The 19,969-nt window shown below is 34.6% G+C and overlaps 1 non-coding gene across 1 annotated transcript; it reads left to right on the plus strand.

Moving 5' to 3' along the window:
- Positions 1-344: 344 nt before the first annotated feature.
- On the plus strand, positions 345-451 carry LOC123581496. Its single transcript, XR_006703761.1, has one exon. It is a non-coding gene; the product is annotated as a U6 spliceosomal RNA (small nuclear RNA).
- The last annotated feature ends 19,518 nt before the right edge of the window (positions 452-19,969 follow it).

The following is a 19,969-nucleotide window of genomic DNA, read 5'->3' on the forward strand; positions in this document are numbered from 1 at the left end:
GTGGGGGAGGAGCAGAGAGCAGGGTTAGCAGGGGGCATGACCTGTGGCTCAGTCTCAAAAACTGTGAGATCATGACCTGAGCCAAAATTAAGAGTTGGATGTTCAACTAACTGACCACACAGGCACCCCATTTTTCTTTTTATGTTTAAAAACAATATAGATAAGGTAAAATGTAAACTACATTTTATAGTTTCATATTTTTCAATTATTGAAGAATATTAATTGAAGATTTGGAGAGAGAAGAAAAGAAATAGACTTAAAAAAATCCATTAATCACACAATGCAAAGAAATTGTTCATCATTTTTCTGTTACTTTTACATTTCTATAAATGTATTAAATTTAAGTGCTCGCTTCAGCAGCACATATACTAAAATTGGAACGATACAGAGAAGATTAGCATGGCCCCTGCGCAAGGATGACACGCAAATTCGTGAAGCGTTTCATATTTTTACAAAATTCAGCATCCTTTCTTAATAAAAACCCTTGAGAAAGTCAGGATAGAAGGAACATACTTAAAGATCATAAAAGCCATTTATGAAAAGCCCACAGCTAATATCATCCTCAATGGGGAAAAAGTAAGAGCTTTCCCCCTGAGATCAGGAACACGACAGGGATGTCCACTCTCACTGTCGTTTAACATAGTGTTGGAAGTGCTAGCATCAGCAATCAGACAACAAAAGGAAATCAAAGGCATCAAAATTGGCAAAGATGAAGTCAAGCTTTCACTTTTTGCAGATGACATGATATTATACATGGAAAATCCGATAGACTCCACCAAAAGTCTGCTAGAAATGATACATGAACTCAGCAAAGTTGCAGGATACAAAATCAATGTACAGAAATCAGTTGCATTCTTATACAGTAATAATGAAGCAACAGAAAGACAATAAAGAAACTGATCCCATTCACAACTGCACCAAGAAGCATAAAATACCTAGGGATAAATCTAACCAAAGATGTAAAAGATCTGTATGCTGAAAGTTATAGAAAGCTTATGAAGGAAATTGAAGAAGATATAAAGAAATGGAAAAACATTCCGTGCTCATGGATTGGAAGAATAAATATTGTTAAAATGTCAATACTACCCAAAGCTATCTACACATTCAATGCAATCCCAATCAAAATTGCTCCAGCATTCTTCTCAAAGCTAGAACAAGCAATCCTAAAATTCATATGGAACCACAAAAGGCTCCCGAATAGCCAAAGTAATTTTGAAGAAGAAGACCAAAGCAGAAGGCATCACAATCTCAGACTTTAGCCTCTACTACAAAGCTGTAATCATCAAGACAGCATGGTATTGGCACAAAAACAGACACATAGACCAATGGGATAGAATAGAAACCCCAGAACTAGACCCACAAAAGCATGGCCAACTCATCTGTGACAAAGCAGGAAAGAATATCCAATGGAAAAAAGACAGTCTCTTTAACAAATGGTGCTGGGAGAACTGGACAGCAACATGCAGACGAATGAAACTAGACCACTTTCTTACACCATTCACAAAAGTAAACTCAAAATGGATAAAGGACCTGAATGTGAGACAGGAAACCATCAAAACCCTAGAGGAGAAAGCAGGAAAAGACCTCTCTGACCTCAGCCGCAACAATTTCTTACTTGACACATCCCCAAAGGCAAGGGACTTAAAAGCAAAAATGAACTATTGGGACTTCATGAAGATAAAAAGCTTCTGCACAGCAAAGGAAACAACCAACAAAACTAAAAGGCAACGAACGGAATGGGAAAAGATATTTGCAAATGACATATTGGACAAAGGGCTAGTATCCAAAATCTATAAAGAGCTCACCAAACTCCACACCCGAAAAACAAATAATCCAGTGAAGAAATGGGCAGAAAACATGAATAGACACTTCTCTAAAGAAGACATCCAGATGACCAACAGGCACATGAAAAGATGCTCAACGTCACTCCTCATCAGGGAAATACAAATCAAAACCACACTCAGATATCACCTCACGCCAGTCAGAGTGGCCAAAATGAACAAATCAGGAAACTATAGATGCTGGCGAGGATGTGGAGAAACGGGAACCCTCTTGCACTGTTGGTGGGAATGCAAACTGGTGCAGCCACTCTGGAAAACAGTGTGGAGGTTCCCCCCAAAATTAAAAATAGACCTACCCTATGACCCAGCAGTAGCACTGCTAGGAATTTACCCAAGGCATACAGGAGTACTGATGCATAGGGGCACTTGTAGCCCAATGTTTATAGCAGCACTCTCAGCAATAGCCAAATTATGGAAAGAGCCTAAATGTCCATCAACTGATGAATGGATAAAGAAATTGTGGCTTATATACACAATGGAGTACTGCGTGGCAATGAGAAAGAATGAAATATGGCCCTTTGTAGCAACGTGGATGGAACTGGAGAGTGTGATGCTAAGTGAAATAAGCCATACAGAGAAAGACAGATACCATATGTTTTCACTCTTATGTGGATCCTGAGAAACTTAACAGAAACCCATGGGGGAGGGGAAGGAAAAAAAAAGAAGAGGTTAGAGTGGGAGAGAGCCAAAGCATAAGAAACTCTTAAAAACTGAGAACAAACTGAGGGTTGATGGGGGGTGGGAGGGCAGGGAGGGTAGGTGATGGGTATTGAAGAGGGCATCTTTTGGCATGAGCACTGGGTGTTGTATGGAAACCAATTTGACAATAAATTTCATATATTAAAAAATAAATTTAATATTTAATATTTTTAATTAGGATAATACTGTACTACCTTTGAAATACAGAAGCAAACTCTTATTCTGTAAAATATTCTTCAAAGTCTGAATTGTTACTGTTTTTATATTGTCTCTATGGCATTTTGTAATACAGTTCATTAAACTTCATTTACCTGTTTTTGCACATTTAGATTTCTACAATTTGCATATTATAAATAAGGCTTTTATGAGCATTTTGTACATAATGTTGAACACCCTCTGTGTACTACTCTGATCATTTTCTTAATACAAATTCTTTCAGGTGCAGTTATTGATCGAGTATTTTCTGAGATAAACTAATAAGCATTTAAAAGTTATTGATGGGGTACCTGGGTGGCGCAGTCGGTTAAGCGTCCGACTTCAGCTCAGGTCACGATCTCGCGGTCCGTGAGTTCGAGCCCCGCGTCGGGCTCTGGGCTGGTGGCTCAGAGCCTGGAGCCTGCTTCCAATTCTGTGTCTCCCTCTCTCTCTGCCCCTCCCCCGTTCACGCTCTGTCTCTCTCTGTCTCAAAAATAAATAAAACGTTAAAAAAAAAATAAAAGTTATTGATGAATTTTCCATTCTTTGCTCTCTAAATCTATGTTTTAAAATTATTTATAAATACTATTTACTGTTTGATTTATGTTCAACTTAAAGCATAGAATGTGTTCTATGATCAGCTGTTTCCATTTAGAAATGCAATAATTGTTATTTTAAATTTTGTGACACAATTACTAAACTCTGATAACCCAAGAGTAGAATAATGTCTTAAATATAGGTTTGCAATTTTTGACCAATTACTCCAGTTTTAATTTTTCAAAGGGAATGAAACACCCTAAAACTATCTAATTATAATTCCAAAGCAGAATACTATGAGACCAAATGCAGCCTTTGTGTAATGATGGAAGCTTTAAAGCTCCTTCCTTAATTGTGATAATTTGGAACAAATTAGGGAGTCTTGTGGTGAGCAATCCGCTAGTCACAGATCTCTTAAGAGCACTAAATCAAGGTGCAAGGAACTTGCTGAGCAGAACTCTCAAATTTGAGAGTGTTTCCTTAACACAAGGTCAGCTTCAAATGTCTTTTTATATTCCTAATACTTACTAAAATGGCTATCTTTGCTTTTGTGAATATTATAATTCCGATTTTATTTTTAAAGCACAAAGCACATAGATGATACTACTGTGTAATTACAGAATTAATATAATTTCTCTAACAATATTCTCTATTAAAATAAAATTGCTATTTTACATTGTTTCAGCTCACTTCAGATATAATTGTGAAATACCATATTTGGAGTTCCCTTGATCCATACTTGTGTCCTCTATATGCTTTGTCCTAAATAGCAATAGGCATTTGATGGCAGTAACTCACTGAAGTTCAATAAAAGGTCAAGGATTCTAGAGGGAAGCATAGCAGCAGGATTCCCTCTACAAATGAGTCTAACATGAGGAAATACTGTACAGAAAATGCTGTCCTAACAGACAGTCTAAGAAGTTGGCAGAGGTTTTGTTAAACTGAGTATCCTCCATTAGTGGCTTTAAAGACCTGTATCCCTGTAAAGGTACTCAGGTAACATATGTCATCACTGATTTTTTTTCTTTACTCTTTGACCTGATTATTTTAAAATAAACTGTTCACTACATTCTAGGCAACTAAATGTAGCTTGTTAACTAAATACACTTAGAAATTTTGTCACTTACACACCATTAAGATAAATAGCTATCTGAAAATTAAAAAAAAAAGACAGAATAAAAGCTTTAAAGCCATATGAAGAAATAAAGAATTAACTTAGAACGAAGCAAGCTAATGAAAAACATCTTCTTTTTTTTTAAAAAAAACTTGTAATTTGAAAGTCTCAAATCAGCTTATACTGAAACATTCTGAAAAGATCAGTTCCCGTGTGGTATTCTCTGACTCAAAATTCCCTTGTTCTAACAAGGGAGTAATAAAGGGCTTTGTGTTAACAAAAAGTGTTCTTCATGGTTAACATATTAACTAACGACATTTTCTCCTACGTGGAGAACATGCTCTTTTTGAAGTCCATTATTAGTTTGGAATTCAGTCATTTTGAATTACTGGTGAGACTTTGTACAATGCTGACTTTGTTATGGTTAGAACTCAAATAAGGATATTTGGAGAAAATCTATATTTATTATGATAATTATTCTTATATTATTAAATAATTTTTAAAATATATATATACTTCTAAGGATATATCTTTTGCATTTAGAAGATCACACTGTTCCAGAAATTTTTATTTAGTAACTTACTTCTAACTTAATTATACATATTTTATATCTACAGAATAAATATATATATTAAGATAAAATAAGAATGATAATTCTAATATTGATTAGCATAATATCCAGATCATTTTGTTATGCTCATAAATTTACAATTTGAAAAAATATATGTACTCTTTTGACCAAACTACTGATGATATAGTATATAATTTGAAACTTTAACAGTTAAAATATTACCAAAATTGGCAATCCTGTATTAGTCAAGATGTCCTCTTTACCAGAAGTGTGATGTTGGGCAAGTTAATTAAATTCTTTGAGACTTAGAATTTTTATCTGTAAAATGCAGATAAGAGTACCTGCCTTGTAGAGGTGCTCAAAGAGTTAGTTGAGTTAATATTTGTAAAGCACTTAGAATTATTTGAGAGATGGAAAACAAGGGCAGATTTTTTAAAACAAGGGCAGTGTTTTTAAATAACAAGGTTATTTAAGAAAAAAAAGTTAAAAAAAACTTCTAGACGTTCATGTGTTTGACTTTACAAGAACAAAATAAGTTTTCATTTCAATACACTGAAATAATGAGAAAGTATTCCTAAAATTTGAAAAGCATATTTGCTATTTTCAGTTAGTACCTAAATAGTCACACATTATGGAATGAGAATTTAACAAAATATATTGTAGAGGGTATTGCGTTTCTTTGTTTTTTAGTTCCTGGAAATTAAACCTCTGTGAAATGGAACTGTTCTTTGATCTTACTTCATAGATTAAAACTATCATAATTTTAAAGGTGTAGAGTATTACAAGGGCCATGTATTAGACATCCTTTTTTTATATATATATCCAAAGAAATGTATCCTCCAAAATATGAAGTACTTGCTGGAAAGTGTCATTTAATTTATTTAATTTCATAGAAATATTATTCAACACTAGAACCTAGGTCTCCTTAATTCAGATCCAATACTCTCTTCACACAACAGATAAAAATTGGGGTACTACTCTGACTCTGGTTAAATATTAGAATTATGTGAGGAGATTTTTAAATATATATCACTGCCCATTGTCGCTGATCATATCAATTGAATCTAAATCTCTAAGGGATGGATCTTGATATTTGCAAAAAGTCAAGATGTCTGAGAAATCATTTTTGAGACACTTTAGGGGGGAAAAAGAGGGAGGGAGGGGGGGAAGAGAGAGAGAGAGAGAGATCCATGGGTGTTGAATCTAGATGATGGATATATTTAAGTTCATAATACTATTCTATCTACTTTATTTAAGTCTAAAGTTGTTCGTACAGATTTTAAAATAAAAAGATAGTGGGGCACCTGGGTGGCTCAGTCTGTTGAGCGTCTAGCTCTCAATTTTTGGCTCAAGTCATGATCTCATGGTTTGTGAGTTTGAGCCCTGCATCTGGTTCTGTGCTGACAGTGGGGAGCCTGCTTGGGATTCTCTCTCCCTCCTCTCTCTGCCCCTCCCAGCACACATGCCCTCTCTCTCTCTCTCCATCTCAAAATAAATAAACTTTAAATAAGTAAAATAAAATAAAAAGATACTATGAAAGACTCTACTAACGTAGATTAACTAAACCTTTACCCTTTGCTCTTACATAATACCCTAGAGTTTTACTCAACAGACACTTCAGGGTTCACAAACAATCCCATTATATCGATATCCAATTTAGCAAGCATTTTCTACCATGTTTTCCTGTTATATTCCATTTATTTTGTTTCTTCCTGCCATCATTTCTTGATGCCATGACAAACTCACCCTGTCTCCGAGACCATGGTTCTTCTCATGTGATCTACTTCAAGGTACAAGATGCTTTGGTTTCAGTAAAGAATTACTTAGAAAAAGGCTTTCTGCACATCCATGCCATACTTTGTCAACTGGATGCTAAAGCCTAGAATTTCTGAGACTGTTGTTTCATATTTTCCCCCTCAGATATTAAGGGTAAATTTATACCTGATGAATAGACATTCCATGGTTAAAGAATCCATTCTGATAATTTTCTAAAACAAAGTATTGTCTACAATAAATTGAAGTGTGTTACTTATAGTATAGAGATAAAACCTGCTTTCAGGGGCGCCTGGGTGGCTCAGTCGATTAAGCGTCTGACCGGCTCAGGTCATGATCTCGCAGTTCGTGAGTTCGAGCCCCGCGTTGCGCTCTGTGCTGACAGCTTAGAGCCTGGAGCCTGTTTCAGATTCTGTGTCTCCCTCTCTCTGGCTCTCCCCCGTTCATGCTCTCTCTCTGTCTCAAAAAAAAAAAAAAAAAAAGCCCCACAAAAAAACCTGCTTTCAAATTTAAGTGGTGGTTATAAAATAAGTAAGTTCCAGGTATCTGATGTATGGCCTGGAGACTACAGTTAATACTATATTGTGTATCTGAAGTTTGCTGAGAATAAACCTTAAGCGTTCTCATCCCCCACCCCAAACCCACACAGGTACCTATGTGAAGTGATGGATGTGGGATATGTTAATTACCTTGACTCTGGTATTTATTTCAATATGTATAAGAATATCAAATCATCATGTTGAACACCTTAAATGTACACAATTTTTATTTGTCCATCATACCTCAATAAACCTGGGAAAAATAAATGGCAGTTTTTTCCCACTACTTCATTTGTAAAGGTTTTAAAAGTCTAAATTTTCTAGTCTCAGTGTATTACATTCTACTTCCAATAACATAAAATGAAACTATATAATGATGGATTTGTAGACTTAAGTGGATTAACTTCAGGCTATTCTCTCTTCCTTTCTCTACATGGAGGCAAACATTTATGATTTTCTTAACATCCAGTTTGATGAGGATGAAAAATATACTAATTGGTATCCCTATTTTTAGGGAGACTTGCTATAGAGACTTGCTTAGATTACCTTTGAGCAAGGTAGACACAGAAACATAAACTCCATCAGATAAGTCAACTTTTTTCATGTAAGTTTGAGGCTGTTTCATCCTATTTGAATTCATTATATTCTTAGATACTTCTAGGAAGTTTTAAAGTATTATCAGTTCTCTGCCTATTTCTATAACAAGAAATTAAATTAGCCAAGGATTATCTTTGTTCTATAAATTATAAAAATTCTGTATATATTATGTTCTAGACTTGCAGGAGATCATTTTTTTTAATTTTTGTTTTGTTTTTATTAATACAAACAATATGCAAGCGTAATGAAATGAGTTAGAAAAATTGAAAAAACCACACATAATTTAGTAGTAATACTAGTCAATAGAATCGGATATTACAATATGTATATTTTTATAATATTTTAATTGTGAGATATACAGAATTTATATAATTTTTCCTGTTGAAGATATATAATACTTTATTTACATCATTATTTGTTTTTAATTATATTCTTAGTTCTTAAAAGCAGAGGTCTTAGAAACAAAATGTATTGCAACTCCTATAGCATACAGCTGAATTCCATTGTGAAACATACATTCTTTCTTAAAACCAGCAAATATTTTAAATATACAGATTCCCCCAAATTATATATTTACCATGTATATACATACACATGGCTTTGATTTATAACATCAATATAAGCACACTAGCTTAATGATTTTATTCTTATTCACAAATTGACTTATGAATAAGAATCCATGCAGTGAATCCGGTAATCTTGGCATTATAAATTTTTAAATAAATGATTGGAAAGCAAAAATGTTTCTTTGGCTCTAAACCCATTTTTTTTTCAAATTAAATTAGTTTAGTTGCTTGAGTATATGAAAGATAGGCATATGTACAGTTCATCAATCATGTTATTTCTTTTTAAAGATATCACATGATTTTTTGAAGTAATAAGTATTAACATGTGTAGTATGTGCATCTCTAATATTTTTATGACTATACACAAAATTTTAAGGTTTGCCTAGATCCTTTGTTAGAAAAATAAGTAAAGTGTATAATTATTTGTCATAATAGAAGTCTATATCTTGTATCCAGAAGTACTCTTGCTAAAACAAACAAAATGCAGTAGTTCTTTAGAAACAACTAAAAAAATTTTTGCAGTCAAACAGTTTAGCTTGCCACAGTTTCAAAGATGTTAGCAGAAGACTGGTGACTCCTGAGTCAAGACTAGAGCATGGCAGGTGGTCTGAACTTAGTGTTTGCTTCTGTTTTCTCTTGTCCCCTAGCTGCCATAGTGGAAGGTGCAGAAGAAGGCCTACTGTATGCTGCACACATGGTGGTTTGTGTCACAGGTGAGGAATCCTGGTCAAAAGAAACCCCAGTGTTATAAGGGGGTAGTTGTTTATAAGGGGGTAACTGTCTGTCCAACCTTTGCTCTGAAGGAAGATGCTGTCTTTATAATCCTGGTTAGAAAACTATCTGCCTTCCATCCCAAAAGAAGACAATATCTCTAACTTCCAAGTCCTTTTACTATATGAATACCTTTGAAAAAAGTAGTCCAGAATACAGCCATCAATGCTTTTCAACAAACCATATAAACACACAAGAATCTCATCAAGAATCATCAGCTATAATCTTATGCAATGGTAACTACATATAACACCAGGGATATTAGTTGCTTGAGGACTCACAAAACCAGCAAACTTTGAACATTAATAATTTACTGTACGTAGATAAACCAAAGGCCACAATTTCACAAGTTAGACCTAGCAAAAGAATCTGAATAGAGCAGTCATTACTAATTAAGGTTATAAGCGTTCACTTCAGTAATAAATTAGGTTGTGAGAACTTCAAGGTAAAAATTGGACTTTAATCACTTTTGTAATCCTTTAAAATAAACCAGTATCCCTCCTACTTATTAGCTGCTGGTAACAAATGTCTCTTATTTTCAAATTCTCAACATCAATTTGGATAAATGCCCATCTCTACACTGTGTGACTCTGGTAGACTGCCGATCACCTGACTCACAAGAGTCCACAAGTCTTAGAACAGTAACTGGCATAGAGAGAGTACCATTTAAGTTTTTGTTACACTAATAAAATTAAACCAAATAACTCTACGTGATATCATGCTTAATAAAATTGTGTTGAATTATATCAAATCTTATTTTTCTCTAAATTTTTATTTATTCAGGAAGCAAAATTAATATTCAAAATTTGAAATGTACAAAATGATAAAGCAAAATTCTTTTTCATATTCTTCTCCCTCAACCACACAAATTAATGTAGGCCAAAAATATCATTAATGTTTTTTCTTATGGAAAAGTTTTATACATATATAATAAAACATATATATATATATACATATATATATATATATACAAACATATTTACAAATGTAGAAACTGCTATTTTCTTATTTTTAATATGAATGATAATAAACCATCCACATTATTCCAATCTTACTTTTTTCTCTTAAATATGAATCTAGGAGAGCATTTTATATTCAATACATATGGAGTTTTCTTATGCCATTTTGAGGATTTACAGTGGCTCATTAAGCAAATCCTCTATTGATAGGCATTAAAATAATTTCCAGTATTTTTCTGGAAACAAAAAATTTGCAAGTAACTCATTTTTATCTGTGCAGAAGAGCTGTAGAATAAATTCTTGGAAGTGGAATTTCTTGATCAAAGTGTTTGGCCTTTTTATTTTTTTTATTTTTATTTTTATTTTTTTTGGTGGCACAGATTGCCATAGATGATATCTATGGATTTGTGTTATAAACCTCCTCCAAGAATCCACGAGAATGCCTATTTCCCTATATGCTTGCCAACTAAGCATGCTATGATATATTAAGGTTTTTGCCAATCTGGAAAGTAAAAAAATGGGATGGAATGCAATTTTAGTTTGCATTTGTCCTACTGTGAATGAAATTGATCATATTATTTTATATAATTAAGAGATATTTCTACTTCCTCTTTGGATAATTATGTACCACTTTTGAACATATTACTGCTTTCCTTTCCTATTTCTTTTCATTTTTTTATCATTTGCCTTCTGTATTAGTTTTCTAGGGTTATTGTAACAGTACCATAAACTGGGGGTGATTCCAAACAACAGAAATTTACTAGTTCTGGAGGCTAGAAATTTAAAATCAAGGTGTATTGCAGGATGGTGTTCCCTCTGAAACCGTAAGGGGATCTTTCCTTAACTCTTGCTAGCTTTTAGTAGTTTGCTGGAAATCTTTGGTCTTCTTTGGCTTCTAAATTCATCAGCCCAATCCCCCATTTCCATATGTCCTTCTCCATGTATTTCTTCGTATTGTCTTCCCTTTGTGCATTTTTGCAAATACTCAAGAAAGAAATAATACCAGTTCTACCCACAACCTTCCCAAAAATTAAAGTGGAGGGAAAGCTGCCCCGCTCGATATTTTTTAGGTCAGCATTCCTTGCTTTTCAAATCAAAGGCTCTATAAGAAGTTAACTATAGCTTCATATAATCAAGAACATATATATAACACCTCCAATTAAATGTTAGCAAACAGCATCCAGCAATATTTGGAAAAAGTTTAATATATCATGACTAATTGTGCTTTATTCAGGAAGCCAAAGTTCATTTAACACTCAGTTAAATTGCCCTCACACCAATTTTTAATTCTTGAATAGTTGCTTGTTCTCACTTGTCCTGAAAATGGAGTTTTTGGTTTCATTTCATTACTTGATTTGGATAATTTTTTGGATAATTTCCCTAGAGCAATGGTGGAATTCTTATAAGATGCCATCATGTTTAGTCTGCTTATGTTAAATTTTAGCAAATTAATTTCAATTAGCTACATATTGTATATATACAATTTATCTGATGGAGTTAATTGAACATCAGCATGATCAATATTACTATGCTAGTTTCTATTTTCCTTTCTTCATTTTTTTTAGGATTCTTTCAAAGCTATCATTGATTTATAGATTTTCCTTTAAAGACATCTCTATGGTTACAGTGTAATGAAGGTATATAACAAGATCAGGTAATTATATATAAAAATCACACCAATTGTGATAGGCCAAAAAATAGGCCCCCCTAAATATCTATATGCTAATTCCCATGTGTTATCTTACATAGTAAAAATGTGTTCAGTAAGTAGGACTGTGTTATCTTACTATTATAATAAAAGGGACTTTTACAGATGAAATTAAGTAAAAAATCTTGAGGTAGGACAGTTATCCTGGATTATCCAGGTGTGTTTGATATAATAAGAATGGCCTATATAAGGGGCAAGAACAACAAAAGCAGAAGAAGGAGATGGGACAATAGAAGCAGAGGCTGGAGTGATACACTTAGATGATAGAAGAAGGGTCATGAACCAAGAAATGCATTTAGAAGATATCTAAAAGCTGCAAAAGTAAAGGAAATAAATTCTTCCCCTGCAACCCCTGAAAGAAACATAACACAGCCCACATCTTTCTTTTTTTTTTTTTTTATTTTTTTTTTTTTCAACGTTTATTTATTTTTGGGACAGAGAGAGACAGAGCATGAAAGGGGGAGGGGCAGAGAGAGAGGGAGACACAGAATCGGAAACAGGCTCCAGGCTCTGAGCCATCAGCCCAGAGCCTGACGCGGGGCTCGAACTCCCGGACCGCGAGATCGTGACCTGGCTGAAGTCGGACGCTTAACCGACTGCGCCACCCAGGCGCCCCAGCCCACATCTTTCTTAGACTAAAGACCTCCAGAACTATAAGAGAATGCATTTGTATTGTGTTAAGCCACTAAATTTGTTGTAACTACAGCAGTGATAGGAAACTAATACATCACTTAAAATATGAAATATGAAATATAAATTCACCTAAAACAACAAGTGTTTCTAACTCCAATGTTATTCTTTTCTTTCCTCTTACTATTAAACCACTTTCCTGATTTTGGATTGTATTATTCCCATAAATTCTATGAATTTACCATATACATTCATGACTAAATGGTAGCTATTGCCCTCTTCCAGAGTAACAGAGTGGGGACTCTACATGTATTTGCTCAGTTAGACTGTATTTTCTTAGTTATTTGGCTCTGAAGTGTTGTTGCATGTCAATGAGTTCTCACAAATGCATATGTACATAACTAATGCATTTCTGTGTCTGAACATTAAGACATTAGGCAGATGATTTTTCACATTCTACTTTCTCCTCTTGCAGCTAGAAGGTGTGATGGTGACCAAAATTTACATGTGGAATTATTCTGAGGGTTCCATATATTCAGTGCAAAATAAATGCTCACCCTTCCCTGGTTTCCCAAGATAAGGAAGTATACTAGTGGGGAAGGAGTGGGATGATAAAGTATGGGATAGAGACATCAGAGTAGATATGGATGAAACAAAGAAATTATAACCACAAATCTATCTCAAATTCTGTAACTATGGGAGGAAGTTCTTTCAAACTTATCTAAAGAAATTATTTTTGTCTACCTTAAATCTTTTAAGCATTATACTCAAGGCAGTGATGCTGATTCTCCTTAAGATACATCCTACCAGCACGTGTTTCATCTGTTTCCATGAATTAAGTTGGATACCCAATGTTTTAGTCTATTTGGGCTGCTATAACAAAGCATCAAAGTCTATGTGGCTTATAAACAACAGAAATGTATTTCTCAGAGTTTTGGAGACTGGAAGTTTGAGATTATGGTACCAGCATGGTCAGATTCTGCTGAAGGAACCCCTTCTCCTTTTTTTCTCATTGGATGCTCACATGGTAGAAAGTGCAAGAGGTCTCTTTTATAATGGCACTAATCTCACTCATAATGATTTTGCCCCGTGACCTAATTATCTCCCAAAGGTCTATTTCCGATTACTACCACATTTTGTTTAGGATTTCAACATATGAATGGGAGGGGCACAGACATGCAGTCTATGGCATTCAACATAGTTCACATGGTAATTACAAGGAACACTCATGGAGGTGAAAACTACACACTGAAAGAGTAGAAAGTTCTAACCGGACAATGTCAGTAGAGAGTACACATAAGATTATATGCTAAAGATATTATATCAAGGATGAAAAATCAAGGTTCAGTAGGATTATTGTATTAATATGGAAGTGGTTACAAGGGATTAGAATTTCAATATCTTGGTTGAAGGCCAAATAGTTTTAATAATCTGCTAAAGATAAAGTGAACTTGGACTCAGTGATGGCATATAGTTAATGAGCTTGAAATGTCAGCTTCTCCCTGGCATAAAATAGATGATGTCCCAGAGAGATGAGAGTGTTGGAATGGAAATATTATATAGAACTCTCTTAGCCATCTAAAAATATTCCTAAATGAACTTCTCACCAGCTTTTAAACTAATGATTTTGTAAGGAGAATGCAACATTCTTATAGTGCTCATGCTCTGTATCTCAGAGATGATGATAGGGATGCTGAAATGGAAATAGTTTCTTTGAAATCAATAGAAATGTCAGGGTCACAAAAGAAGGAGAGGCCAAGTTGTAATGGAATATCAGGGGGTTATATTCTACGTTATATTGCAAGTGATATAATATTCATAGATGGGATGACAGCATGAATATTTAATCCCCTGGCCAACCCATAAAATATTAATGAATAAAACAAAAAAATTTATCTGAAATACAAATAGAACAGGTAAAGTGGAATATGAAATATAATTGATCTAATAAGCAAATAAGACAGAATGAGAAAATGGAACCAAAAATAAAAAGCAAACAGAGGGTTGGAATGAATAATTTTAAGAATATTGATTATGTTAAAGTTAAATAAAGTACATATTCAATTAAAATGACAGACAGGATGCTACACTTATACCTCCCATCCTATAGGAGGAGACACAGAATTTATGGGTGTCCTTTGGTTTCAGTGACATTTCCTATATATGGGCATCCTCTCATGATCCCTTTACTGGATTACTTAAGGACTGTGTACTCTTCAGTGTGACCTGAAAGCAAAAAAAAAAAAAAAAAAAAAAAAAAAAAAAAAAAAAAAGGTTTCTGCAGAAAATCTTAGTTGTGATGAAAGATATCCCACCACGTTCTTTTTTTTTTTAATGTTTTTATTTGTTTTTGAGAGACAGAGAGAGACAGAGCACAAGTGGGGAAGGGACACAGAGAGGAAGACAGAATCCGAAGCAGGAGCCAGGCTCCGAGCTGTCAGCACAGAGCCTAACGCGGGGCTCAAACTCACTAATGGTGAGATCATGACCTGAGCTGAAGTTGGAAGCTTAACTGACTGAGCCACCCAGGCGCCCCTGCCATCTGATTTTTACCAAACAGTAGCACATACTCCACGGGATAGGAGTATCTTTGGTGCAAAAAAAAAAAAAAAAAAAAAAAAGTTTGTATGGAAACTGGCAGGCCTCCTCCCCACCACCCACCCCCCCTGTCAAACCCACCCTTGGAATAATTACAGTGAATATCTGGGTTTCAGGGTAGGGTCAGAACCTCTTCTACTGATAATTAATATCCTTCTAAAAGTAGGTTCTAGAACGTTTTTCTTCCAGCCATAACATAGTAACTTGTACTTGACTTGCCCTGTTGCTATAAACATCTGTCCATGAAACTGGACAAAATACATGGTTTAATTGTTTTCAAGCAATCATATAAAGAGAAGTGAAAGTCTTTGGTCCTGGAGTGCCTGAGTCTCTCAGTCTGGTAAGCGTCCAACTCTTCATTTTGGCTCAGGGCATGATCTCACAGTTCACAAGTTTGAGCCCTGCATCGGGCTCTGTGTTGGCAGTGTGGACCCTTCTTGGGATTCTCCCTCTCTCTCTCTGTGTCTCTCTGTCTCGCAAAATAAATAAATAAACTTAAAAAAACTCTATAAACAAAAGTCTTTGGAGTGCCTACGTAACTCAGTTGGTTAGTGTCTGACTCTTGGTTTTGGCTCAGATCATGTGTGGGGTCCAGCCCTGTATCTGGCTCTGTCCCTCTCTCTCTCTATTCCTCTCACTTCTCTCTCTCTCTCTCTCTCTCTCTCTTTCTCTCTCTCAATAAATAAACTTAAAAAAAATTCTTTTTAAGACTTTGGCCTTAAGAAAAGGAAAACAAATAATGCAAACCACCCTGACATCCCAACCTTTTGCTTGAGGAAGGTGACATGTAAACTGAAGAGGTTGGAGATGTGGGCTGCTGAAGTAGCTGAAATTTATTGCTCAGGTGGAAAAGAAGTGGAAGCTGTGCAGGTGGAAAGGAAAGAGTAGACATAGTCTCAATGGGGATATACCTAATTTTATGGTCAATGGTTAAAATGTCTTTGGCCAAAGGTTGGGATAGAAAAATAGAAACAAATCTAAATAGAATGATAAATATATTTAAATAATTCAAAGGAAATAATTGTAAGGAAAAAATGGATTTAAAAAGAAATGGAACAACAAAAAACCATTATATTGTGGTTACATAAGTGTAAATGTATTAAGTACTCCAAGAAAGAAAAAAAAGACAAAGGTTGTCAGGCTGAATAAAAGAGCAAACCTAATTTTATTATGTCTCGAAACAAAAATGCTAAAAGTATGGGGAAAACATCATGCGAAGAGAAAGCAGAAGAAAGCTGATGTGGCTGTAAAGAGTATTATCAGAGACAAAGAAGGTCGTTTCATAATGGCAAAGATTTGATTCACCAGAAAAATATAATAGTCTTAAATACATTTGTACATAATATCAGACCTTTAAAAATAGACAAAATTTGATAAATCTAAATGGAGAAATAGACTAATTTATAGTCACAGCTGGAGACTTTAATATCACTCTCTCAGTAATTTCTGAAACTACTAGACCAAGAATAAATAAATGCAGCTGGGCCCAGCCCTAAGCCTATAGACTAATGATATGTAGCTGCATGAGTGAACCCAGAGGACAAAAGCTTACTTCCACCTCCTTATTCTCTCTCATTTGTAGGTAAACTGAGTTATTTGAAACCTATAAATTAAAATGTTCTTAATAAACTGCAAAACATTGTATTGATTTCATATTCTAAAATATGAACATAATAATGTGCATTAAAGTATTTGAATGCCAAATAAATAAACAAACAAGGACGTAGATTTGAAGACTATTGACCAAATTGACCTAAATCATTTTTATAATACAATATTCACAACCACTACAAAACATACATTATTTTAAAGTGTACATAGATGATTAACCAAGAAAGACTGTTTAATGGATCAGATAATGAATCTTGAAAAATTTCATGAACTTTGCAGTGAGTAATTTTTCTTTTCTTTTTTTAATATTTATTTATTTATTTTGAGAGAGAGTATGAACAGGCTAGGGAGAGAGAGTGTGGGAGAGAGAGAATCCCAAGCAGATTCTGTGCTTTCAGTGCAGAGCCCAATGCAGCACTTGATCTCACAAACTGAGAGATTAGGACCTGAGCTGATATCAAGAGTATTTTTTCTGATCACAATCATATAAGTTTATATCCTTCAGGAGTAGGCTCAACGCAGTGACTAAAACAAATAAACAAATGTATCTAGATAGTTTGCTGGATGGTAAGCTGAGCACAAATTAGATTTTAAAAGAAAGGAACGATAATTAAACATTTAAGCTTCATTACTATTTGCAGAAGTCAAGTAGTAAGTATGTTGTGGTACTTTGTTGTGGTATTAATATGCATCTTTCTTATTTCTAGTAAGGTTCAGCAACATTTTATGATTTTTTACTACTTCATTTCTCAAATTCATTATGAATTGCATATTGTGGCTTTATTGTACATTTTAATGTGTAGGGAAGTTTATATATTTTAGTTTCTTATCTTTAGAAGTTTCCATATTTAAGGGGACCTGAGTGGGTCAGTTCATTAAGTGTCCAACTTTGGATTTAGGCTCAGGTCATGATCTCATTTTTTGTGAGTTCGAGCCCAGCATCATGATCTGCAGGAGTCTGCTTGGGATTATCTCTCTCCCTCTCTTTGTGCCTCTCTCCAGCTTGCTTGTTCTCTCCCTCCCTCTCACTCTCTCTCTCTCTCAAATTAAATAAACATTAAAAAAAGTTTCCATATTGAAAATATCTTCTATTTGCATTGTAGGATGACTTTTTTTTTGAGACAGGGAGTGTGAGCAGGAAGGGGCAGAGGGAGAGGGAGAGAGAGAGAATCTTAAGTAGGCTCTACGCCCAGCATGGAGCCTGATGTGGGACTTGATCTCACAACTGTGAGATCATGACCTGAGCCAAAATCAAGAGGTGGACACTCAACTGACTGAGCCACCCATGTGCCCCTGCAGGATGACTTTTGATATATAGAAGTATTCCATTTCAAATGTACTTGTATGTAAGATATTTTCCTTTATGTCGCACTATCTTAAGAAATTCTAAGATACTTCAATATGATAAACATATTACTCTATATTGTGTGGTAGAAGTTTTAAAGTTTGGGGGTGCTTGTATGGCTGAGTTAGTTTAGTGTCTGACTCTTTATCTCAGCTCGGGTCTTGATCTCAGAGTAGTAGTTCAATCCCCTTGTTGGACCCCACAAAAAAAGTTTTAAAGTTTTGCTTTTTAAGCATAAACAATTGGTGTCATGCAGTCATTGTGTGTGTGTGTGTGTGTGTGCACATGTGTGTATTTGTATATGATGTAAGTAAGGTAGCCATCCTTTCCTCCACCAAACTGCAATGTCAGTGCAATATAAGCATCTGTACGTGTTTGCCACAGTACTATTTTTGAAAAATTATTGGGATTGTTATCTTAAATATTATTTTTATAGATACCTAATAATGAATAATTGCCTAAATTAAGGCTTTTATGTTTTTCTAATGACTCATGTTCACATTCTGAGTAGTCCCCTTGACTTGCTTTTGAATTGCATTTGAATTTGGATAGTTCTTGCATGTTTCAACTGTTCCTCGCAGATGTGTTGGCAGCAGAATATTCTCTGATTATAGGTTTAAATATATGAGATGTTGACCAAAAGAATGGGAAAAGAGAAAATGGAGAGAAAAGAGGCATTTCCCTCTACACAGAAAGATGTGCGGCTTACACAATCCTACGTGTATGTGTAGCATTCACAAGACCATTTGGAAGTATATTTAGAGTAGAATGTCCATACGTAGGTGAATATTATAGTAATTTCTACATAAGATCAAAATTTATAGATATTACCTTTTTAAAACTAAGAATATGACAAAACTAGGTCATCTCAGGTAGATTTCAGTTAGTAACTTGGAACAGTGTGTATTTATATCACTTTTTGGAGACTTTATATAACAGATTTTAAAATGTAAAGACTTTTCTAAGAATACCGTATTGTAATAGTGGTTATAACCAGATAATGGAGAAGGAATACTAAATTCTATTATTCATGAAAATTTGCTGCAAGAGGAAATTTAGAAATAACACATTTCAACCCTTCAGTACAGTCCTAAAATTAGCCCACTACATTTTAGAGGTAGAGCAAAATCCAAGATAAATACAATGTTGGGATCAAATGAAATTGTTAACAATGCCTATAATGAAAGACAAAATTACACTTTGGTTGTGGGGGCTGAGAAGAGACAGATTGGACCAAAAATGTTAAATTTAGATGAAGAAGAAATAGCTCCATCTTTGACCCAGAAGAACTGCACACTAAATATATTCTTTCATTCACAATAGAGAAACATGTGTTTAAAAGAATTGCAGTTCAATTGTCCTCTTCCATAAAAAAACCATTTCCAAAAGTAGAAAATGAAACTGCTTGATTATTTATAATAAAAGATGTGAAGACAAAGAGATTAGCAAAGAAGGGGGATTAGCTTTTTGATGAAAGTGGATGATGTCAATGGAATGCATACATGAAGGGGGGATCTTTTTTTTTTATTATTAAATTTTTTTTCCCAACGTTTATTTATTTTTGGGACAGAGAGAGACAGAGCATGAACGGGGGAGGGGCAGAGAGAGAGGGAGACACAGAATCAGAAACAGGCTCCAGGCTCTGAGCCGCCAGCCCAGAGCCCGATGCGGGGCTCGAACTCACGGACCGCGAGATCGTGACCTGGCTGAAGTCGGACGCTTAACCGACTGCGCCACCCAGGCGCCCCGAAGGGGGAATCTTTTAACTAAGACTCAGTGTCGATATCACATTTTCATATTATTATTAATGACCATTACTATTACTGCTGGCATGTATTGAGTCTTTATTCTGTGTCACATAGTATGTTAACTGTACAGATCATTTTTTAAGTTTATTTATTTTGAGAGAGAAAGA

Source organism: Leopardus geoffroyi, chromosome A1 (assembly GCF_018350155.1).
Source record: "Leopardus geoffroyi isolate Oge1 chromosome A1, O.geoffroyi_Oge1_pat1.0, whole genome shotgun sequence".
NCBI classification, from domain to species: Eukaryota; Metazoa; Chordata; class Mammalia; order Carnivora; family Felidae; genus Leopardus; species Leopardus geoffroyi.